Below are 26,072 nucleotides of genomic sequence, written 5' to 3' on the forward strand. Positions count from 1 at the left end.
AAGTTGACAGTAGAGCTCCCCAGAATAACCCAAAGCACTTTCCTTGTGATTTTACTCCTCTACCTGCCTACCCATAGAATGCTTTTGGAAGCACCATCACAAGTGGTTGGCTTTCAGGGGAAGGTGTTCAGTTATGTTGGGCCAGAAACAAGGAAAGTATGTGTGAGAGATATGTGCAAAGAGCAACACTTTCCTAGGGAGAATTGGGGCTCTTGAAGCATCCTTTCCAGTTTCATTCCACATGGTCCCAGCACAACGCAAAATTAGTTGTGTTCTGTAGAAAATGCCTTCTTTTTTTTTTTTCTCCAACCTATTTAAAGCTCCACTTCATTATATTTAGTAGTATTCTGACTTAAATAAATAATAATCATATGCTTCTTGGAGGCTCTAGGCATCTTAACACATAATTAATCATACAGTCAAACCCCATGAGCCTTCAAATCATCATTAGAAAGGAAATCTTCCAGTCAGTCACCTTGAAAAAAGAGGAGATCCTTTCTATCCCTTAATTGGTCTGGGAAGCACAGCCACAGAGCTCTCGAATGGATGTCTTCTGCTCCACACCCACAAATCTGGGCTTAGACCAAACCAGGGAAATAAATTCCAGAGACATGCAGCCCCCACAGAAGCATATCCTGCCAGCACCCATCTCTGGTACGTAATGTGTCAGGTTGAAGGGACAATAAGGAGGAGGAAGGGGAAAAAAAGTACTATCGTTTCTCTGCAAGGAAGAGTAAATATAGAGGGTGACACTTTGGGGATAAAACACCACACACAGACATAGAATCATTAAGGTTGGAAAGACCACTAGGATCACCTACTTCAAGCATCAATCATAGAATCAAAGAATCATAGAATTGCAAGGTTGGAAACGACCTGCAAGATCATCTACTCCAACTGTCCTCCCATTACCATTGCTACCACAAGCCTCTAAACCGTATCTCGTAGCTCCTCATCCAGACAATCCATGCCTGTGACCGCTCTAGATCATGTCACTTGGTGTGACAGGCAACTTAAAAAGGCTGATAAGCAGTAGGAAGGTTCAGTCATCAGGGAGCCCACGTGTAACATTCCAACGATCATGGAGCATGTGGCCAGGCCCATGACTTCCCCACCCACTGCCATGGTTATGCTGCATCACTACTGCATGGTCTTCCAAGCGAGTGACTCCACAACAGCCTTCCCACTTGCTCCTGAGGTCCTTGCCTTTGGCATGACTCCATCACAGGGCCAACCCACAGACCCTGCAAGCAAGGGAGAGCAGATAGCTTGAAGAATTGCTTATTTCCTTCCTAAATCTAAGCTTCATTCCATCTTTTACTGAAACACAATGAAGTAAGGTCTAATATGTAATGAATTACCAACAGGGCAGAGGGAGCAAATAGCTAACTTATTTGTTTTAGGAGTATGCAATAAAAAAAAAAATGCAGCCTACTGTATCGTGCCCATGAACTTTATCCTTCTGACTAGCTTGCAGTCTCCAAGAAAAATTTCCTGCTCCAAGAGATTGCAACTTGGGACCAGAGCCCACAGGCTCCCAAGAAACTCGAGCAAACCAGCTCCAGCTCACCAGCTGTGTGTCCCGGGGGGGTAGCTAAGCTGGCAGTGGCTTTCTGCGCACTAAATCCTTAGTGCTTTAACAAGGTTGCCTGGAAGTGACTTGAGCAGGGAATGCTTCTCTGATCAAGTGACTCATAGAAAGAGGGAGCGAGGTCGTAAGATACTCTTTGGAAAGGATTTCAAAGCTGAGAATATTGTTCCAGGAAATGTTTACAGACTGGAAAAGAGGAAGTTTTGACTTTCATTGGCTCGTTCTGTTGCAACATGACATGTTTACCAAAAATCCATACAGAGAGAGAAAAGAAAGGCTCCTTTCTGAAGAAGAGCTGGGCAGGAGGCAAAACCAGCTCTGCCAGTGTGAACCCTGCTTTAAAGAATTAGCCAAAAGCAGAAAATGAGCTCCATCCTGTATCCACAAGGCACACTCATACCTCAGCCCCAAGAGGACCACAAAAAGAACAGAACTCAGATGGAATGAGAAGAGGCTGGAGCATGAGCAGGATGTTGTCACTGCAGCATTTTGGGTTGTACCTGCCACATCCTGGTTGTTTTACAGGCACCAAAGAAGGCAACACTCCTCCCTAGAGATGAGAGCAAGTGCCTGGAAGATGGAGCGGTGAGAGGGAGACCACATTTCACTGGTTGGTTTGCTTTGTGCCAGATTGAATACAGTTGCAACATCCAGCAGCCAAAGCAGGACTTTGTGGATATTTCTGTGGAAGAACTCGGTAAAATCACATCAGGTTTTACAGCAGTGACTCCTAATATTCTACAGCCAAGATCCCACTGAGCAAACTGGCAGTGACCTGTGCCTTACTGTTCAGTTCTTCAGCCACCACATTTCTTCCTGAGCATTGCCTCATCCCCAAAACTACTCAGGATGTCTCCTCTTGGTCCCTACCAAGAGGCTACTTGACTCTCCTTCTTCTGGAGATGCCAGGACCCAGGGCTCTGAGACAGTAGTGCTTGAGCTGCTCCTCATCCCTACTGAGCTCTCATCTCTCCAAAGCTGTGCCATCCTTGCATCAGGAAGTCCTACAAGAAAAGATGCTTCTGGAAGCACCCTTATGAAAACAGCCCAGAGGGAAGGTGAGAGAATAAGGCAGGTGACAAGTGTCCTTCAAATGTGGGAGGGGGGGAATGGTTTTAAATTAAAAGGGGAGATTTAGATTAGATGTCATGGGGAGGTTTTTCACTGAAAGACTGTTAAGGTTCTGGCAGGTTCTCTGCCCAGAGAATCTGTGGATGCCTTGTCCCTAGAGGCATTCAAGGCCAGGTTGGACAGAGCTCTGGGCAGCCTGATCCAGTGTTTGATTTAGCAGTCATCAATCTTGCCCATGGCAGGGGGGTTGGAACTAGATGATCCCTTCCAATCCAAGCCATTCTATGACGCTGATTCTATGATTCAAATCTATCTGCTCTGAAACCTTGCAGCATCTCCTCTCTTCCTCACCTCCCAACTAGCATGACTGCAGTCTTTCAAACAGGCCTCAGAGCTTAGGAGGTGGGAGAGCGAGGAGAACAAAGGCTCATTTCAGACTATAACTGCAGAGGTCAATCCAGCATCCACCAAAGGTGAAACGATGTTAATTTAAAATGACAAAAAGACAAGGAGCCTGTTCTAGAAGGAGTGAAAGAAAGTTTGGGGAGAAGATAGGCATTTCACTCTTGGAGATGTGTGCCAGGAGATGCAAAAGCCATCTTACTCATCTTTGGCTCTTTTTTGCAAACCATATGTATTCCTTGTCATGCACTGCAGGAAGCCTAATAACGAAAGAAAGAAAAAAAATGGTACTTGGTTTTACAAACCTTTTTTGTTAAAGAGCAGAAGGAAGTCCCTCAGATGTCAACACCACTCTAACCTCTGGACCCCTGTGAGGACTAGATCTTGCTTTGGAAATGAAGGGTCCCTGCAGTTCAGTGATTTAGAGACATTCTGAAATGCTAACCTATTTGACAAGATATTAGTCAAAAGCACTGCCAGAACGCGTGAATTAATAGGACCCATATGTAACTGCTTAATAGTAAACACTCGCTTAATCCTGTGTAGCTAAATGGTGTAACAAAAGAATTAGCTGGTGACATCCACTTTGGAAATACGATCCAATCGATATTATGATTTCTTTTTAACTGCTGAACTGGTTTTGGCACATGTAAAAATGTGGTTTCAATCAGACAAAATTGCGCCACAAAAAAAGCCTTGTAAAGGAGCCCAGACCTGTGGGCTTTAAACAACGCACTGAAGTGAAGAAAATTCACAATGGGACTGAAACTCGGAGCGCAGGAGGAGGAAATAAGCGGTCCTTCAGTCATTATTACCAGCCATGAGATCACACAGACCTTTCATCTTATATTATCAATCTCCCTTAGTGCTGGACTTATAATAAAACATGCAGTGCCAGGCACAGCTGTAACAGGAGAAACAGCAGATTTCCCCTTTTCCCCTCCTGACTGCCCTCATTTACATCGACTCCTCAGCAAATGGTAATAGCTAATGGAGCAAGACTGTAACAGTCCTGGTTCAATGGCACTGCCTAGCTGGGAACACTAAAAGGTTGTTCAGAAACAAAGACCAAAATGATGGCAACTGACACTTATTTGAAAAAGAAACAGAAAAAGAAGAAAGCAACTCCCTCTGGATCAAACCAAAATATTTTCTACAGCAGGGACACTGCATATCTGAGATAAACCAGCATAATATTGTTATGAGAAAACCCCACTGTCCAAAGCTAATCTGTCTGGCTGTATGTCCAATGGGAGCTGAATGAAGCTTCTAACTGGTGATGGTCTCAGGCCAGGCCTTCCACCCACCAAGCACCATAACTGCCTTGGCTCATGCAGGATGTAGCCCCTCAACAGTGTTCTTCCTGCAGCTTTAAGATGGCATTTCATTAAACTGAATTATCTTTCTGCAAAATTTACAGATTAGCTCCCAGGCTAGCTCATATTCCTCCACACTCAAAAGCACAAATGAAGCCAATGAGGCCTGATCCCATGCTGGGATCAATGACAGAGCTAACTGAGCCCTTACAGATGGACGGAGAGCAATGCATCTCTTGTGCATAGGAATGTCAAAGAAGAGAAAAAGGGCCAGAAAGTGCACACGCATTGTGTAGAGGACAAAGCAGAGATATGGTTATGCATGCAAAGTGTTTTAAAATTGCAAAGGCTACAAGGAAAAGCAAGGCCACTCTGGTTTTAAGCTGAATATATATAAGGAGCTCAAGAAGCAGGCAGCTCTGTTTTCTTGAGCAGGTCAGTACCAGTTTTACAGCTCCCAGCTGCTCCTTGGACTGGCACCAAAAGCTGCTGTGCCCAACACCTGCAGCCTTGAGGAAAACCAACCCACACACCGCTCTGTGGGTGCAGTCGAATGGCACTGCTCCCTCACACCCACACCTCTGCAGGACTTGTGCTGAGCTTGCACCTGCAGTACTCCAATCATAGCACCACAAAATCATGGAATCATAGAATCATTATGGTTGGAAAGATTACTAAGATCATCTACTCCAACTGTCAACCCATCACACCATGCCCACTGACCACGTCCCTCAGTGCCACATCCACACGGTTCTTGAACACCTCCATGGACAGTGACTGCACCACCTCCCTGGGCAGCCTGTGCCACTGCATCACCACTCCTTCTGAGAAGAAATTTTTCCTAATATACAACCTGAACCTCCCCTGGGGAAACTTAAGGCCCTTCCCTCTTGTCCCGTCACTGTTACCTGGGAGAGGAGGCCAATCCCCACCTCACTACAACCTCCCTTCAGGCAGTTGTAGAGAACAATAATGTCTCCTCTGAGCCTCCTCTTCTCCAGACTGAACAATCCCAGTTCCCTCAGCCACTCCCCATAAGACTTGTGCCCCAGTCCCTTCACAACTTCATTGCCCTTCTCTGGACACACTCCAGGGCTCAATGCCTTTCTTGCAGTGAGGAGCCCAAAACTGAACACAGTACTTGAGGTACATGAAGTTGATCATGCTGGTATATGGACATTCAAACCATTTTGCAGGCTGCAAAACTTGGCTCGTGGCAGGCAGGCAGTTACTGATACTCAGTACAGCTACAAGCCTGGCTGTATAGTCAAGTAGTGCAACCCCAGCAAGCTCTACAGCCCTGGTGGTATGGTCCACTTCATTCAAGTCAAAAGGTGAAGCAGTAAGCACTCAGCTTTCTCAGCCTACCAAACATTAACTTTGCCAAAATGTGCCAGTATCCAAAAAGGCTTCATTAAAAAAAAAAAAAAAAACAGCAACAACATCAAAAAACAACTGCTGCTTTTGAACAGCTTTGGGTTTCTCAGCTATTTCCTTTCAAAGGTCACAAGGAGAAGGTTTTAATATTCAAAGAGCTGTTTTCTTTTCAGGATACTGCCGATTAGTTTCACAGCTGAGGGAGGATGGATAGACATGAGTGGGCTTCTTTGATTTGCTTTCTGAAATAAATATTCGTTCCCACAGATCTAAGTCAAACATTAACGCTAATGCCTTTACTCTGGGAGCCCATAACAACATGAAAGGTGAACCTGTAGATTCAGAAGAGTCAGTCTTCAGAAAAAAGGTAAATAAGGTAATGCTTAGAAGACAGGTCCTCACCCCTTTGTGCAACTGAAGTCAGAGGTCACCTACCTACCTACGAGCAAAGAACAATTTCTTTGTTTCTTTCCTATGACTTTCTAGTCATGTTGTTCTTTATTCATAAGCTCCTCACTGGCTATGCCAAGATGGCCAGCTGTCCTGAGAAGAAGGACATCTTGCCAGGTGGGATAATAAAGTTTTAACCACAGAAGGCTGTTTGCAAACCAGCACAATCCAAACTCAGCATCCTCCCCCACCTCCCACAGCACCCCCCTCAAAAAAAAAAAAAAAAAAAAAAAAAAGGCAGGAGAATTGATATTTCAATAAGCAATTTTTGCCCTAACAGTGAAATACTTCCTCCAGGCTCATGAGCTGCCTATCAAAAACATGAAGAATCACCACAGTTCATGCAGGAAGAAAGGATGGGGGTGGTGCATGCTTCATCCTCTGCAGTACAACCTTCAGGGAGGGAGAAGAAAGAACTCCTGCAGCTGGATGTGTCCCATTGGCAGCTGCAGCAGGGAGCTGCCTTCATCAAGCTAAGCCACCACACCAATAATTACAGAGGAAAAAAAAACCCTAGTGAATGCTTGCCACAGCTCTTATAAAGGTGTGGTTTGTTCCAAAAAGGTTATTCCTCAACTGGCTCAACCTAAGAGCAGACTGATAATCTGGTGAACAGCAACACTGCAAAGACAATTCCTCTATTTCTGAGCATGAGATTACTAAAGCTCCTGAAATGGCCCACTGGTAAACCGATACTGATATTAACCCAGTAACAACAGCACTACAGCAATAAAAATAAAGTGAGAATACTAGCTGGTATGCAAAAGGAATATAAAAGGGTGAAGAGATGATGGATTTATTTCTCTTTTTTTTTTTTTTCTATGAGTGAGAAGCAAATGTAAATTTTAAGCATGCTCCTCAGCTGCATTCCATCCTTTCTAACCTTATTCATTTCAAAGATCCAAATATACTGCACTGAGCTGACTTAGACTTTGCATTTGTAAAATTCACTTCTCACTGTGTTAAAATCCCAAATGCTCACAGAAACTCATGCATGGTTTTATTTATCAAAGTACATGTTCGAGTCATAACATAAAATTCAGAAGAGAGGTCTTCATTTGTGTAGAGTGGGCCACAAATGATGTACAGGAACATTTTCCCATATTTTCCTAAAGAAAGTGCATTACACCCTCCAGCAAACGCTCAGTGGTTCCCTTGAGAAAAGGCAAGCTATACATGCTTGGTTCACTTTTAAGTGCCTGTTGACACGGCTCCATCTTTGAACAGCCACCTTCCCATGGATACGTCTGCTGATGGGAGAGGCTCTCTCCTATTGCCTTCAGCCACTTGTCACCCTACTGCAGCTACTAGATGCCGTTCTTCCTCTTTCCTACTCCATCATGAAAGAAAAGCAGCTGCCTCAATTGCTCCAGGCTGAAATCAACTGGGGCAGTTTAAATAACTTGGTGATTCAAGCTAAGCCTGTCCCTCTAGGTTTTAGTACTTGTTCTACCCAAAGTATCTCTAATGGTTTGACTGCTTCAGCTGGGAAGAGCTGCTTGGATTCCACGGAAGGGAGCATTTTAACAGGGTCAGAAGATACTAATATGCAATCTCAACCCTGGCAGCCCCATGAAGGCTGCCAGAAAGGAGCTGCCAGATGGGACTGTGGGGAATGCGTACAAATTACAAATTTTTCTGCTGATTATCCAGACAGGACCACCCATCCGTTGCACTGGAGGCTTCACAGTTGATGTTAGTGGCTTTCAAAGTACGGTTATGCACCCTAAGCCATCCAATCTGGCTGTTACATTTTATAGTTTTTAATTTAGATTCTCTTGATTAATCGTGCCATTTTCCTCCTCAGTCCTACTGTGCTGGAAACTAATATTTCATGGGGAGAAAATAGAAATGAGGGGGAGAGCAGAAAGGGGAAAAGAAGAACAAAACTACTGAAGTGGTCAGGTTTGCCAGGGCAGAAAACAACATGAAGAATCTAAAATATCAACAGTAAAAGGAGAGACCAAAGGGACTGATAGTGCATGGAAAAAAAATGAAAACAAACAAACAAACAAACAAACAAAATGTAGGATGGAGGACTTTTCTGCAAAAGATTATCTTTAAAACAAAAACAACCAGTCAGTGCAAGGCACCTTCATAAAGTATTCTTTGGTACACACAGCAACACTACCCTCCAATATGGGTGGAGAATAATATCTTTGCTCAAGGTACAGCTATCCCCTAAGCTTTTCCACAAAGGACAAAAAAGGAAGCTGAAGTGAACTGGCCAAATATTGGCAGTCAGTACCAGCTCCACCTTGCCTTTTAGCTATTGGCATAGAAACAAAGGACCAGCAGAATATGGAGTTTGAAGGATTTGGATTTTAATCAGAAACTATTTTTCCAATATATTCATTATATTAAAAAAAAAAAAAAGATTAGATTAGATTTAGATTTTTGTAATGGTGGAGACCATGTTACTAATCGGGCTGGCCACCCTCCAAGAATTGCCAGTAATCACATCCAGCAACATTACTAATTGCATATGGTGCTTTGCTTACAGCCCAAGGTTCCTGGAGGCAGGTGGCCGAGTGGAAGCTAAGATTATCATTGCAGTGGGAGAGAAAGAATAGAGGAATCAAAAATTCAAACTTCATCATTGTGGTGATGCAGCCAAAATTTAGAGAAAAAGAAAGAATCCAAATGCACTGCTATGTTAACATGTAGCTGTTTTTAAAAATCACCTTACAATATTTAATGACTACATTTTGACTGTTTGGATGTTACAACTCACTTCAGATAGACAAATATAGTCAAACGTAATGAACCTTTCTCTGTACTGATTGCCAGCTTGACATTTCTGAGCACTCTGCAACAATTTTCAGTTTCAATATTTGGACCCTCTGATGTAAAGGAAAACAGAAAGAGCCAGTGCTCCTTCAACCCTGCCTACAGACTCCCAGACAAAGGACCATTCTGAAAGAAACATTTTCTGAACAGTCCAAAGGAGAGAAATAAGAAAGATGGGATGCCTAGAAAATGCCCCAAGAGTACAAAGTGAAAGAACTAGCATTGCTTAGCCTAATGAAGCAGAGACCATGGGACAACAGTGTTCAAATATATGAAGTCTGTTGCAGAAAAAAGAAAATTCCATTTTCTGTGTTCATGATGAACAGGAAAACAAATAGCAAGCTTACATCACAAGGAAGAGAACTGCAGATAGATCCTGGCAGATACTTCAGAACGTTAAGAATAGCAAAGCACTAGAGCAGGCTGACCATGAAGTCTACAGTATCAGAGGCTTTTCAACATAGATTAAACAAATACCTTCTGAGAGTGACATTGGTACAGTTGATCTGCCTCAAAGTGAGGAGGTGGATGGCAAGATCCTTTGAGGTTCCCTCCAGCCCGAGCTTTCTAAGATGGCATGCATTACATGTTTATTAAACTAAAATTACTTACATTTTAGAAACTCTGTGTTTTACTCTGCCATATGAAATAATTTCTGGAAGCAAGTTACTTTGGGGGAGAAATTTCCTTTGCAAATAATTCCTCTTCATAAAAAAGGAGTGGAATTTTCTGGTTTCCTTCTTTAAACTGTAGCAACAATATTTACACACTGGTTTCATCCCTGTAGCAAGCCGAGATGCCTACAGAGCTTTCCTTTCAATGAAAACCAAAGCTTACAGCAATGGCTTTCCCCTTCCCTAATCTTTTTTCTGTTTTTCAGATCATTTGTGGACAACTTACTTACTTTTCTCAGATGCTCTTCCTCCTCTTAGCAGCTATACTGCAAGAGGAACCTTCTCCTTGGCTTCATTTCCATCTACCTGCTACACTGAGAACAAAAAGTCCCACTTGTACATGTAGCCTCTTTTGGCTTTAAGAACTTTTAGGGAGCTAGGAGGAAGGTCTCATGCCTTTCTTTTTCTTTCATGCTTTTGTAGCTTTCTGAATAGCATACATGCCTGACCTGAAGAAGCAACTAAGAAGAGCTTTCCCAATTAATGTTGTCTGCAAGATCAGCAGGCATTACTGGTCATCAAATATTAAAAACAGCTTTTTAGAAATGCAGAATTGACCTTATTAACCCTAGGGAATGGAAGTACATGGTTGAAATCACTACTTCTGTGAAATAACAGGAATTTGGCTTTAACTTCAGGTGCTTTTTCCTGAAGCCTGTCGTCTCAACATCCTTCCTCCACTGGCCATTTGCAGGATCTGCAGCATGGCTGGGCTGGATGATCTTGGAGGTCTTTTCCAACCTTGGTGATTCTATCTGCTCTGCCAGATGAACTGTTTCAACCTTTTTTTTTTTATTATTTTTGCAAGCACTAGCCTTTGCAGGGAAATTGGTGGAGGAAGAATGTTGAAATGTTGCAACCAAGCTCATAACTAACTTCATAACTAACCAACTTCAGGGACAGCCAGGGAGGAGAAATACAGCTTTATGGCTTGTTTTCCAGTTCTCTCTTATCTGTAGGTTTAGCTCATTAACTGTTCCTCTGGGCTCTCTTCAAGCAGTTGTTCATGTCATCCTCATGCAGATATGTAAAATGCTACAATTTGTGCATTATGGAAAAGCCAAGACGAGTCTCCCTCCTTCCTTACCCTTTTAAGAAGCTTTGCTGTCTGCAGATCTGGAAGGAAGGTGGGAGATTTTCTCTTTGCCTCTAGCAGTTGTTTTGCCCTAGGCCTACCATAAGCTACCAACAAATATCAGATTGCCAGCTCAGCTGGAGAATTTGTTAAACAAGAGCTAAGGATTACTTACAGAGTAACTGTAAACTCATCATCAAAATGCCTATAATTGCAGGAGAAGCCAGCTATCCATAATGTGGAGGCCTCAGCCAAGTTCTGCTAACAGCCACAAGGCTCTCGCTTTCCACCTCTCCCCTCTCCTTGAGGGGAAAAAAAAAAAAAAAAAAAAGAGAACAAAAAAACCTCACCTTTAGCTCAATTAGTGAGAGAGCATTTCCTCTGGTAGCTTATGTCTCCAAGCAAGGGAGCATGAGTCTGCCAATTAACTACAGAGAGATGAGTACAAAATCCCTGCTTGTGAGGGCTTTCAAAGGTGATGCCTTGCTTGGTAGTAGCCTGTCACCCTATCTACTTCTGCAGAAACCGCAAAATGCTTCATCTTTCTCCCTTTGCTCTCCAGTTTGGCTTATCTAAGGCCTACCAGGTACACATGCTCACAGGGAGCTTTTCATTAGAAGCAGGGTTTTGCCAGGCTAAGCAAACATAAGAGCAGATGTTAAGCTAACCATTGCCCATGCTGTCTCACTGCACTGACCCTCTCTCCACTATTCTACCCTGCTTTCTTTGTACCTACTGGTGACCTAAACTGCTCAGCTATAAGATCTGGACAAGTATTTCTAGCAACTCATAAATGCCAAAGCAAGGGAACAGCTCCTGTATTTGGTAAGTCAGAAGTGCTTGATCTCAACAGCACACCAGCCCACCTTAGAGTAACAAAGAGTCATTTTTCATAGACTTTCACAGAAAGGAGAATAAGTGGAGGTTCACGCCTGATAAAGCAGCCACCTCAGTCTGTGATTGAGTCGTGATGGTTTCTTCAACCATGATAGCATGATATTAAGGAATTCTGTTTTCCTGCATCTATCTGTTTTCCTTGTAGTTTCATTTTACATTTCAAACTCAGAGCTTTATTATTCTTTTCTTTCTTTAGTCATTACAAAAACTATGGATCATTTGTACCTCTTGAATTCCCCAGTGATGTGTATGGTTGATGTTGACTTTAACTTGCTTTGCAGACAGATCATGGACAGAAAGGGGCAATTAAAGAGGACAGAGGACCTGAAGGCCACAAAGCTGGTCTCAAATGAAGACTAAATTTTGGGTTTAAAAAAAAATAGATGGAAGCTTATAATAACCAGATGGTTTATGTCTGACTTAAATAAGAGCTAACAGACCACCAGCACTATTAGTGAGTCAAGTTTTGCCTTCACTTTTTTGAAGAAAGCAAGATGTCATTCCCAGCCAATCATTCATTCCTCGTGCTGTTAAAAGTAATGACAGAATGACAAAGCTGCAGTGCAGGTAAGCAAAGAGGACATCCAGAAACAGCCAACATCCTCATGCTGTGTTATAGGCATCTACAGCAAGATAAGAAATGTAAAAGCAGCTTCCTGTGCTTCTGAACAAAAATAGACATTTGAGTTCAATTATTACAGCTGTAGTATTCCCCCACTTTCAGCCCTGTGCCTTTCTTTTCTTTCATACCACCTACTACACTTGGAACAGCTTCTGTTTCCTTTTTACCTAATGACCTAAATCTCCTCAGAACCCATTTCCCCCTTGAAGCTTTCCTAAGTCTGCCAGATCTGGCCTAGCGTCTTTGTACCATTCCATGGCCAAATTGTTGTCCTGGTTCTGGTAAACCACCTGGAAGAAGGTCAGATTTCCTCCAGTGTTTGTAAGGAGCTACATTCATTTATGCAGCATTGGACATAACAGGAATCTGAGAACTTACAGCACGTGCTCTCCAGAATTCATTACAAAGAGCCCTAATCCGCACACAGTCATGCCTAAATCTGCTTTTTGCTACAGCTACAACATCAGCATCACGATGAAACAGCTGTGTTGGAGGGAGCAAAAAAAAAAAAAAAAAAAAATGCAGCAAGCTTCTTTTTGTACAGTATGCATTTTGTCTCCCTCACATTTATGTGACTTGCAGTAAAGCAAATAATTCATGGTCTCAAATATATATATGTTAATTTTGCTGTTAATGCTATTATTAATGTTTAATTAGTCTTTGCTCTGAAGATGAAAAACAGTGAAGCACATAAGTTAGGCTCCTGCAATTACTGTGATTGCACTCACAAAACCAGCTAATTGCACTTGCAAATTACAAGTTAGCTATTTGCACATCTACTCCCACAGTCTGCCGGCACCACCACGATAAGCGTGTAGAGAGTCTGGGAAAAAAAGTAGTGTGAATTATAGTAATTCTGTCAACCATTATTAGTTCTCTATTTCACTTCCTACACACAGGGATTTTCTGATCTTGTTCCCATGGCCTAAGGATTTCAGAGGATTGTGCCCTACGATGTGAGACCCAGAGCTGCTTCCCCACAGCCCACAGAACAGAAAGAAAGCTCCGGCTCAGTCAAGGCAATGTGACAAGGCAGTGGGCACAGATTTTCAGTTTCTGCTACAGCGTTGTCTTACCCTTCCAGCTCATGCTGCTGGCCCTTGCTCTCCACCTAGCATTACAGCAGCCCAAAAGCTTAGGTGTGGACTGAACATTTTTGGTGGTGAAACACAAAACAAAGCTCTTGGACTTGTATCTTGGGCTTAATGACTGCTGCAAGATGGTCTTCTTAGCATATCAGTTTGTACTTCTCAATTCAATACAGAGTGCTTAGAATCCCATGCAGAAACCTTAAGGGAGGTGGTGACAGCGAGGAAACCTGGGCCCTCACCCCTTGAATCATTCCATGTCCTCAGAAGAGAACTGAGCATTTGTGCAGTGCAAAGGACAACAACAGCACAGCTAATTGTGCCAAGCTCCCTGACATCTCAGTGTGGCAATGCTCAAAGCCTTCACACTGTCACAGCAACACTGAAAGGATGAGACCCATCAATAGCCTCCCTGAAGCAGCACTGGAGGGGGCCTGCAGTGGCTCTGCTGTACGGTTCATTTCTGTTTGACCACCTATTTGGCAAGTGTGTTAATAAAAGGCTTAGTGTTTGTTAATTGTTCCTAATGGTTCCTTAGTAAATGCACATAACGTGGGTGTCTGAAGGAAGCAGGAAAGCAAGGGCTGATCAAGGCTCTTTTTGTTGATGAGCAGCTTTCAATCTCTGCTTTGCAGCAGTGTCTTATATCCTCTGACAGCAGCAGGGCCTTAGAGCCCTTTCCCCTCCCCCGCACAAAATTAAATATTTGCTTGTTTTTCCAGTCTGGCTGTAGACAGCCTCCAAAGGCCGTGCACAGAAATGAGGACATGATATTAAAACCAATCTGCCCCACACACCACATTAAAATGGAGGGGGGAAAAAATATAGTGCAGAACTGTAGGATTGGAATTAAAACCAATAAAGTGCCCCTTCTCTAATTTCTCTGAAGGTCTTTCTAGAGTTTTATTCCCAACAGGGCTCCTTAGATGCCTCTGTTTGCCTGCAGAAACATTTGATATTTCTGTAGTCCAAATCAAAGTGAATTAAACATTAAAGCCCTGTGATAGTATAGTAGGTCTACTGCAGGAATGAAACTGGTTAATGCGGCACTGAAGTTTACGAAGCAGTGGACTGGACATATCCCCTCCTCCTCCTCCTTCCTCATATGCACTTACTTATTTATTAGTTCATTCATGCATCCTTCAGCACAAAGCAGAGAAATCGTCTTCCAAGCTAACTCCTAAGTTATATTGGTCTGGCACTTTGAATTTTCTGCATATTGCATGGCACGCTTATGTACATACAAGCTGCGGGACACACTGCATGCTGATGTGTCCTTGCAGATGGTGCTTTCCAAACAGTCCCTCATTAAAAGGCAGCACATCAGCTGAAGGCTCTCCAGCACTCCTCAAAGATGAATCCTTCATCTTTCAATAGAAGGCTGAGGGGTGCATAAGCACCCGCTGCCTGCACACTATTACCACCAATCTTCTTCAGTCACAGGGTATAAAAAGCATCAAAGAGATGTCTTACTCACAGGTGAGATCCTGGAGCACCCTGCATTGACACTGATTCTTTTATCTTGACTCACACAGGGCTAGCAAACTGTTAGGGGATGACTGCTTTCTGTAGTCTGTTGGCTGTTCAGCTCCTTCTCCTCTCTCTTGACCATACGTGCTCCCTGTTTGCTCTCCTTTAGCCAGCCAGGGTTACCGAAGGAGAGAGAAGCCAAGGACTCCTGACCATGAAGGGAAGCAGGAACTTGCACGGTAACCAAAATGCCTACAGCAACCAACTCAACATTCAGAAGAAGAGCTCAGCATCTGTGTTATGAGATGCAGGAAACCAAATACAACAACAACAACAAACGCTAGAGCTTCGCAAAAAAAATGAAAGAAGTAACTCAGAAGAGGACACCAGAGAGTAGAAAAGAGAATTAATTCTTAAGTCCAACTGAAGGGAAAGTCAGGGTCTTGACTTCCACATAGTAGAAATTTGCACTTCAAATTAAGCCCAGAGGAAGCTTATCCACCAGAGCTGAATATGAAACCATAATTCAAAAGGATTCCATGTAACTTTTGTGCTTTTCTATTTGTTGTTGGTTTTTTTTTTTTTTTTTTTGGGGGGGGGGGGTTTCAAGAGAGAAACTGCAAGGCAATTTAAAACTCAGCTGTATAAAGCTTTATCAAGGCAAGGTCATCTGGAGATGCTCTGGGAGTTTTGATGATTTTGACTCCCCTCCCACACATTTCTGTTTCCTTCTCTTAGCATATCACATCCATGGCCATCATGCCTTTACCAGTGAAAGGCTGAGCATAGCTCAGATCCTGTATTTATTCTCTTCAAAAATACTGAGCAGGTTCTCTATAGATGTTTTTCGTTAATTACTGTGGAAGACAAAAAGTTCAAAACCTTTCTGAGCTCTGGTGAACCCATTCCTGCCCTGTTTTTGAACTGCAGACATTAATTTCACAGCTAACCTTTTCACAGAAGATGATTTTGCATAAACTGCAACATTGCTCTAAGTCTCCATTATGCTCCCTGCAACAATGCAAAGAAAAAATGAGATATGTATATGAGGCCATCACCACCTCAACACCTCAACCAAGTAACACTCCTGAGGAGAAGGCAGAGTGCTCTTACACAGATCTCTGCTGTCACTGGCATCAGGCTCTATGAATATACTGTTTTAGCTTGTGCCCACATTGGAAATGAGCCAGGGAGGACACATAATCATCCCAGGCCAGATAAATGTACAGAACTGCAATGGCAACAAGCCAGAGAACTCGTATATAACCCTGATCAGAAACTAGCATATCAAATTCCCCTTTTTCCCCCCTTTCCCTATTATTATTGTTTTCAGGAGAAAATGTGCAGAGCCAGCATTCAGGAAAATGAGCATCATATGTGTTTTAGTAGCTCTACTAACGTGAATACAGGATGAAATTTTAAACCGTAGGTTCATCTATTCTCTTTCAAATATTCTGTACATGTTTTTCCTCCACCTTCACTTTCCTTAAAAACATGGCCACAGCAAGTATGCACTATCAATTATTTATTAAAATCCTTGGCTCCTTCTGCTCTGATTTCTAACTATAAACACGAATGCACCTAGACAAAATGAAAAGGTACATCACTGATTCGTACAAGTGCTTCCTTGATGGATAAGCAGTTGAAATGTCCTTCACTGCCTCCATATTTTCATTTAAATTAAGTGTCCAAACAACTCACTAACAGCAGGGCCTCTCTGGTCTATATATTAGCCCATATCTATGAAAAGACTATCCCTCCCCTAAGAGTTTTATAATCTACATGCGAGTGAAAAACAGAAATAAAAAGAGGTGAACAAATCTGCCTGCCACTACAGAGCAAGCTACTGGCCAGACACAGACCATAATCCAAATATCTTGCATCTCGACACAGGTGGTGGCACCTTTCTACACTGCTGCAAGCTCTGCAATAGCTTTCACCAATACTGCTAGTGATTCAGGTTGATCCAGTGAGGCTGGCTCATTGCATGACGGACACCATTGCATATGAGAAATGTTAAATACTTTCTTAATATTACCTTTTCCCACTCACTTGGTATTATCCCTTCAAGAAGGCTCTAGAGATGGGAGACAGAGGGAAGGAAGTGAGTAAGCAATCTCCCTATTAAAATATGCTCTGCACTAACAAAAGTTAAAAAATAAAAATAAAAAATAAAATCTCCTGGACTTCCTCCTACTTGCTTAGGCAACAGATATAAAAGCCATGGGAAAAAGTATACATATAGAAGTTTGAAGAGGACTTGTTTAAAACTACAACATTTCCGCTTATGTATATATTTATTTGTTGTATTCTCTCTCTAAATGAAAACCGTATTGAGAGGAAGTATTCTGCTTTTTCCCCTTAAAATTAATTCTGGTTATATCTGCAAATTCCCTTCATAAACTGCTCCTTTGCAGAGGAGCAAGAAGATAATAATGACACGCTCCCTTTCCCAAGAAAAGGCATTAAAAAACAAGTATCTGCTTTTCCCAAGATACTAATATGTGTAGTGTGGCTAGTTTCCTTTTTTCACACTTGTAATCATTGCCCTTCTCAGAAAAGTCAAGGACATTAATTTTTACTAAGCACATTTCAAAAGGCCTCTAGATATCCTATCTTCCTGAAGGACAGCTGTTCCCTGCACCCATCAAATTTTTCCCAAAGCCCAGCTCCAGCTGTAGGTTCACGTGCTATTCATGACTGCACAGGTATCTACCTCTTTTTCTCTCTCCATGGGATACCCTAAGTTTCATGGTTTTCCTTACTATGCTATTCTTTCTTTCACAGATCACCTTGATTGAGATCACATGGCATATGCAGGACAACCAGGGGATCAGGCCCAGCCAACATGAATTTCTGCTTGAATGGTCCTGCTCGACCATCCTGATCTCCTTCCACAACCAGGTGACCTGCCTGGCAGATGAGGGAAAGGCTGTTGTTGTAGACTGCCTAGACTTCAGCAAAGCCTTTGACACTGTCTACTACTGTATTCACCTGGAGAAGCTGGCAGACCATGGATTGGGCAGATACACTCTTTGCTGGGTAAAGGACTATCTGGAAGGCCAGGCCCAGAGAGTGGTGGTAAATGGAGTCACATCCAGCTGGCAACCAGTCATGAGTGGCGTTCCCTAGAAGTTGGTATTTGGAACCATTCTGTTTAATATATTTATTGATTATTAGAATGAGAGAATTGAGTAGACCCTCAGTAACTTTGCAGATGACACTGAGTTGGAGGAGAGCTGGAGGAGATGTTGATCTGCCCAAGGGTAGGAAGGTCCTACAGAGGGACCTGGACAGACAATATAGCTGAGGTGAGGCCAGTGGGATGGAGTTCAACAAGGCCAAATGTCAGGTCCTGCACTTTGTCCACAACATCCCCAAGTAGTGTTACAGGCTTAGGGCAGAGTGCCTGGAAAGCCGCGTGAAGGAAAAAGATCTGGAGTGTTGGTTGATCATCAGTTGAACATGAGTCAGCAGTGTGCCCAAGTGGCTAAGAAGGCCAACAGTATCCTGGTTTGTATGAGCAGCCAGCAGGAGCAGGGAGGTCCTGTACTCAGTTCTAGCATTGTTGCAGCTTGAGTACTGTGTTCAGTTTGGGGCCCCTCCCTACAAGAAAGATATTAAGGCCCTGAAGCATGTCCAGAAAACAAAGCCTTTTGGGGGGGCTGGAGCACAAGTCTTAGGGGGAGCAGATAAGGAAACTGGGAAGATTTGGTCTGGAGAAGAGGAGGCACAGGGGAGACCTTATCACTCTCTACAATTGCCTGAAGAGAGGTTGTGATGAGTTGGGGGTCAGTCCCTTCTCCCATTTAACAGCAACAGGACAAGGGGGAATGGATTCACATTGCTCTAAGAAGGTTCAAGTTGAATATCAGGAAAAATTTATTCTCAGAAAGAGAAACTTTAACAGGCTGCTCAAAGAGATGGTTGAGCCACCAACCCTGGAAATGTTTAAGGAAAGGGTAGATGTAATACTTAGGGACATGGTTGAATGGAGAAATATCAGTGGTAGATGGATTGTTGGACTAGATGATCATAGAGGTCTTTTCCAACCTTAATGACTCTTTAATTTCTTCCCTTGCTAGCCATTTAATGTGCCATGCTAAGCTCAAAGAACAGGCGGCTCCTTTCATTTAGAGCAGTAATGCTTCATTGCATATTATAGCACATGCAGTTGAACAGAACTAGATGATCATTTATTGTTGCCAAGAGTTTTTTTCCCACTGCTGTAACATTACATAAGTGACTTCCATAGATGGAAGCACATATGCAAATAGGGGAAAAGGCACCAAGAACAACTCCAGCCCACCTTTATCTCAGGCAGAATCTGTTTTGCTGAATAACAAGTGTAAGTTTTAGATTTCTTACCTGTTTACTTTCAGGAATTAGCCTGCAAAAAGGGAAAGACTGCCTTAATAATAGACCACATGAAGGCACACCATTAATACATTGAAGGCCACATTTGGTTTCATATACTCAGTGCAGAAAGGACAGAAGCATAAGCAGCCCCATTTATATTGCCCTCTAGAGAAAGTCCCCAAATTAGTTATTTAGTAACATTATAACTGACAGATACACAGAATGCACTCCAAATTACAGTACTATGTGAGCTAATGGAAATTATTTGCAGGAGTGATGGTGGAACAGTTTGTTTCACTGACTGGTACAGTCTTTGTCATCACAGCTTTCAAATGCTGCAACTCACATTTAAAAACTATAAATAAAACCATAATAGTCAACACGAAATCATGGACATCTATGATAGGATTTTATGATACAGTGAGAAGTGGGAAATATTTCAGTAGGGAAAAATCTGGGATAGCACTGAGTTTTAAATTACATACACACTTTTCAGGGATGCAGACCTTTTTAAAACACCACTTCTCACCTTCTATTATCGAAAACCTTTTAAAATATTCAGACATGATTAGATCAAGCATTTCGCTACAAAGCCCAGTGAATGAGCTCTGGCATTTCAGCTGTCTGAAAGACATGACTGCAGAGTGAAGCCTAGGGGAGGAGAAGAGACTTTAAGCTTCACTGACATACACTCCATATAAAAGGCATGCTAGGCAGACTTTTTGGGTCAGTTGTAATCAACAAGAACATTAAAGCCTAGCTCTACTGTAACTGTGGAAAAAAAAGTCTCTTTGCTACTCTAATAGCAAAAGCAGTTGCAGTGGTTGTGTTAAACAGCCAAGTGAGGGGCCACTCACTCTCTCATCGTGTTATCCTGCAGCCAATGGCACTGCAGCAATGATGCAGAGGAACAGTGCCAGTGAGCAAAGCTGATTTGCCAGAGCCCTGAGACACTGTGGTACTGCTGAGCTGTGGAGGCATACCCTGGTTTTGTGCTACCTGGTGAGGAGACAGCTTAAGCACAGGTTAATCTAATGAAAATGTTCCCACGGCAGCAAACATAAAAGGGCACTAATGATCTGTATTGAAGAAACACGTCACCAGGCCCCTGACTTGCGAGCTAAGAGTGTTTCTTTTATGAGGTATTTGCTGCTGTTAAAATCAGCTGGCAAGAGGCTTGCATACTGTGCTCAGGTTGTGTTCTTTTCTCCTTGCTATTTGAAATTCTCCAGCTGTTGAAAGCAGAACTGCTTTGCTAACTGTCAAGTCATTCAAATCCCAGGTTTTGTTTCCCATTAAAACTGTACATTATGATAAGAAGCAGGTCCTTATTTTACCCCAGCAGAGATTCTCCCTCAAATTAATCATTTGCTCTCAGCTATTAAAAAAACCCTGAATTCTATATGCAGCACTTGGATAGATACTGTACTTGAGTATATGTAAACAGGCTCCAGTGGTAGATTGTGTGTTGGTTCAAACTTTGGGATTTCAGTTACCTTATGCTCAATTGGAAATCTTAAGCACACAACATAGGATTCTTCCTCAAGTATTAAATATACAACTTTAAAACAAGCTTCTTTTCTTTAATATATATCCCAAATAACCAGACAGCGCTTCTTCAGATGTTGCCCTTAGATGTGACTGGCTTCACAGAGATTTGTCTCCATGTGAAAATTACATTTAGAAACAAAAATCAGGACTTCTTCAGGATCAAAGTAGAACAGAGCTTATCCAGCAGCTTTCAGCAACATCCATACTATTCAAAAGAGCCCGGATAACACTCTGGCCTGCTCCCCTCTGATGCCTGCTTATCTGATAGCTCTGAGTGCTACCCTCATCCAGATCCAGTGGGCAGATAGCAAGTTTGGTTTTAAAGACTACTGGCAGCAACAGTTTCAGGAAGAGAATCGTGAAAGGGAGAACTTCATGAAGGTCTCCCTTAAGGAAATCCATGAAATCCTTCATCAAATGGTGAGGACATGCTTCCATCAAATATCTAAGGAGTCTGGCTCCAAATCCTGCGAAGATCTCTCATATGCACTGTAACAATTCATACCTCTGTCAAAGCCACGTGACAAGTTGATACTACAAGTGTGGATATTTGCCCCCTTGTCCTGTAGGCTTCATGATGGGCACAGCTAATTTTAGAGGGCAGCAAGGAAGCAGTCACCTGGCATTCAGTAAGTGGAAAATACACAGGCAGATACACACAGCGAAGAAATGCAGTAAATAATTAAACATGAAAAACAAAAGCCTGGGTTTTTGCACGTTCCTGGAGCTCCCACAACTCAAAATACAGAAGAGGATGACGGAGAATAAAAAAATCTAATGCTTTGTCTCAGTGAAAGCATTTCCTAACTTCTAAGAAATGATAAAATGACCTAACATGCACTGCAATTAATGAACACCTTTTGTTTCCTCTGTTTCTGGAGCCAGATGGCCTGTACACTGTCACAATGGCATTACAGGTCTCATTCTGAGTGTGATGTGAGCTTTACTATGGAAGAATGACTTTGCCATTCCATCCTGAAAGCACTCTGTGTTCTGTAAAGACGTTTTCTTTTGCCAGGCAGAACCAAAGCATCAAGTGTATGATGCTGCTTCTTGAGCAAGCAAAGAAGCTTTCGCTGGCATGGAAGCAAATGAGCAGCTTTCCCAGGAGTATTTTTACAGGACACCAGATCAATATTTAAAAAAATAAAAATAAATCAAGGATTATGTATGATGAACAGCTGGAGTATGTTAAACATATTTTACTTTAGGTTTGGCAGGATTTAGTAAATCATGATTTAATCACACTCCCAGGCCATCAACGTAACTGAACTCTGGAAACTCTCAGTAAGACATGAAGAAAGGATAAACAGAAGAATGGAAAAGACATTTTACCAGGAAGGACACAGCCATTTGTTACTTAGCTTTGGAACAAAACAGATGTGAGGAAGTCTCAGAGTGGAGAGATGAGATGTGAAAGAACACTGTGTTATCCTTCTTTCTTGATCATGGGCATGCTTCAGCTGCAAACCTGGCTTGGACCTCTGAGTGAGTGCACCATCCTGCATGTGTGCTTGCACACACATGCAGAGCCATAGGCTCCAGATGCTTTAATATGAACTGCCCGTTCCTTACCACAAGACTTCTAGGTCAGAGGACATTAGTATACAAGACTGTGAGACAGTCTAGAAGCTTGCTCCATCCACTCCACACACATCTCCTGTAAAATAAACAATAGTAACAGCAGTTGACTGATGCAACACGTAAGAACGTGCCATGAGTTCTCTTGAGAACACTCTACTTCCAGCAACATGTCCCCAGAGGATTTCCTAGGACAGTGGTGATCAGTTCTTATCAGCACAGCTTAAACTCTTAGCAAGAAGCTAGATCATCTTCAGTTAGTTTAATAACACATCCATGCAAAGCTACTTAATTGCTCCTGATGATTTGGTCGAAAGATCATTCTAAGAGCTTTCTTCCATGGGAATTATTTTTTCCAAGCTTACTCTTTTTAAATGTCTCGCCCTCACAGCCTTCAAAGCAATAAGGCACAGCTGGCATAACAAGGAAGCCAGGGAAGGAGGTAAAGTCCATGTAAGCACAGTTCATTACTAATGGGAACTGCAAATAAGCCACTTTAAAACTTAGATACTTGAAACAAATACAAGAAGCTAAAGTCACACTGCGATGGACTTCCATCTTAAAGTGTGACAAAAAGTCTTGTTGCAGATCATCCATTTTCCCTAATGGAAGCACGGGTTTCTAAAACAGAACAATCAAAGGAATTATTCTAAAACACACTCAAGTTTACCCTTTCCTGGGACTACCAGTGCTGAGTCAGATTCCAAGACAGCTGGCTGAGACTCTGAAAGGAAGGTATTGAAGACTGTCATAGAAACTCATCCTTTTCATGCAAGCATGTTTTGAAGGCCATTGACAGCCACCAAGCTAAAGCTATAGGACAATAAACATCTTTTCAAAAGAGAAAACTGCGGAAGAAAACCATAATAAGGAAAGAAAAGCCACAAATCACAGCCCTCGCGTCAAGCATACTTCGTACAGCAGAGGCAACCAGGCCAAGATGCAAACAGCCTTCATGAAGAATTAGACTTCAAAACCTACACTTCAAAAACCTATGCATCATCAGTACCTAAATATGGGACTTCCTGCCATTGTAAGCATTAAGAAAATTGCTTGGGTTTGGATGCATCAGCGGAGGCGGTGTGCATTGAAGCCTTTCCTCCCAGCCCTTGTTAGTGGTGGCTGCAGGAGCCCCAGGACAGAGATGACATCCCTAGCCAGGTCTACAGCCACCACATCTAAAGCAGGTAGGAGAGGCCCAAGCCACCGGAGGATAGAAACATCCCCTGAGGGGCCAGTCCTTAAATCTCTCTGTGCAGACAAGGCCAGATCTGGCCTCAATGAAATCCATAGCAAAGCTAGCCTGGGCAGCCAGATGTCTGTGAGGCCAGAACCTCACCCAGGGCATCTGGTGGAAGCCGGGGCAACAATGCAATCACTTCAGCGGCCTTACAGACACAAACATTTGAAACAGAGGAGAAAGAGAGAAAGTCCTCAAAGCAGATTTTGCTGTGAGGTCTTAAATAAAACTCCTTAAGAGAGTGATAAATATCATTCACAGTTTTTATCTAAGCATCAGCTCAAAGTATTTCCTCCTTTTCTAATTAAAATAGGAATTTGAGTGCCAAAACAATGATCTGCAGTCAAAGAACCTCACAGACGGAGGGATCACACCAGCTCATTTCCTATTTAAACAATGAAATCAAACCAAGGTTTGAGAGACCAGGGTTTGTTGCTATTATTTGAGCTGGCACCACACACGCTCTGCAGTACTTTGATGTGGCTGCCTTAGGCAGCTCATAACAGGAGTAATAATATTGTAAAAAATATAAACAATTACAGTTAGCAGTTTGGAAAAGCAAAAAAAAAAAAAAAAAAAAAAAAAAGCCCCTTACAGTAAGAAACAGCATTCTACCTCCCTTGCTCATAGGGCCAGATATAAACCACCCCAAAATTGAACAGACCCAAATCTGTGCTCCTTTAACATGATGGAGCAGGTGGCACACAGATCCCTTGAGCCAGGTAGCTGTAGGCGTAGGGCAGCTCTGCTGCTCCAAGCACCTCCACAGGGAGGGAGACTGGCTGAGACCAGGCCAAGATATGGGCCTTACAGCTGGGCAGAGGCCAGGCTGCGTGGGACTGTGGGGAGGTGGAGACCAGCCCTGCTGTGGCCTTACTGGCAGCAATAGTGTGGCATGAGGTCTTGGGCCTGGGCACGTGAGATCTCTTTTCCTTCACATCTCCTCAGTTATCTGCCTTCCACTTTCATCCTGATCCAATAACTCTGGAAATCACCGGGCCTTTTTGTACTGGTTTTAATGGTCTTCAGTTAAGCTTGACATAATCTCTTTTTAGAAGGGAAGACGTAGCTTTCTTCTTGAGATGGGAGACAAAACAGACTTTGTTTTAAAAACTTCAGTTCCACTGGGGATAAAAAAAAAAAAAAAAACAACAAACCAAAACACAGCATATGTCACAAAAGTAGAGTAGAAGTTAAACACAGAATGGCTTGGATTGGAAGGGACCCAAAGGGTCACGAAGTTCCAACCCCCTATGCCAACCTCCAGATCTGATGGTACTAAACCAGGTTGCCCAGGGTCTCATCCAACCTTGCCTTGAACACCTCTCTGGGCAGCCTGTTCCAGCACCTCACCACTCTCTGTGAAGAGCTTCCCCCAACATTCAATCTCAACCTTCCCTCCATGAGCTTCTTGATAGTAATAACAAGAAACAGAGGGCCCCACCTGAATCCAAAGCAGTTATTGTTCTTTTACCATCAGTCACTATGCTAAAAGCCTTTTGTATTTTGAAGCCTGAAGCCAAGCTCACAAGCCTTAAGTGATTCATTAGATCAAAGGAAATGGTTTATACAAAAACAGACAGATTTAAAGATATATCCAAACATATCTATTAAAGTCTTTATCCTTAAGGAATTGATTATATTACTCAGTCTGTATGTGGACAAAGGTATTGGTAGTTGTGGTATTCCAAAACCCTTATTGAAGTACATTCAGATGGAGACCTAACCATCAAGAGCTGCGTATTCTAGCAAAGTTGTATCTATCAAAACTAGGCAATAGTCCTTGCTTCCTTTATAGCAGTATTTCCAGGTAAGTAGTATGCGTCATAGGAAATGCTGGTCATAAAATAATCAACATCTGACTAATGAAACGAAGAGTGTTTTCAAGTTAATCTATTCAGTAGCGGCTTAAGAGTTTACAAGATTTGGTAAGTTTTCGGAATATAAAGAAAAAAATACAGATTCCTCTCATTTAGAAACGAGTTAGCAGGAGGAATGCCATGAGAAATATATCTAAGTGCTGTCATATTCATTTGCCAGTTTTGAACAAAATTATTTGAATTCAGCCAATTCTAACTGTTACTCCTCTATAATTTTTCACTTTTTTTCCCCTCTCAAAAATAGGAAGTATCATCATATCATCACTGTGAGCTATCACCATCACTTCCAAATTAAATAGAAAAACCTACCAAGATCTACTCTGAAGAAATAGAAAAGGAAAAATATGGACATACGCAGTGAATACAGAAGTGATAATCCTTTGAATAGGATGGAAAACTTATTTGTTGTACTTGTAGAATACACTGTGATATGCCTATCTGGAAGTCTATTTATTTATGTTCTTGGTTCACTTTAAGGTCTAAGATCCGTTCCAAGTTCACCTTAAAAGGGAGAATATATACTAATCTTTATCCATTACTGCCAACTCCAAGTATTCAAAGATTAGTAGTCAAATATCCTTGGCTCCTAAAACAAAGTCTGCATACATATCAATCAGATAAAAGGGCTGGGTATGTTG

The 26,072-nt window shown here is 42.3% G+C and overlaps 1 protein-coding gene and 1 long non-coding RNA gene across 3 annotated transcripts in view; one reads left to right on the forward strand and one right to left on the reverse strand.

Annotated features, from left to right (window-relative positions):
- Nucleotides 1-26,072, reverse strand: part of NHS (NHS actin remodeling regulator) — a 249,866-nt gene that overhangs the window by 198,430 nt on the left and 25,364 nt on the right. The gene's annotated exons all lie outside the window — the stretch shown is intronic.
- LOC149920003 (uncharacterized) lies at nucleotides 1,929-24,145 on the forward strand. The gene is made up of 2 exons (XR_016459976.1): nucleotides 1,929-2,649; nucleotides 6,505-24,145. It is a non-coding gene; the product is annotated as an uncharacterized LOC149920003 (long non-coding RNA).

Source organism: Phasianus colchicus, chromosome 1, assembly GCF_987193195.1.
Source record: "Phasianus colchicus chromosome 1, bPhaCol1.hap1.1, whole genome shotgun sequence".
In the NCBI taxonomy this organism is placed as follows: domain Eukaryota; kingdom Metazoa; phylum Chordata; class Aves; order Galliformes; family Phasianidae; genus Phasianus; species Phasianus colchicus.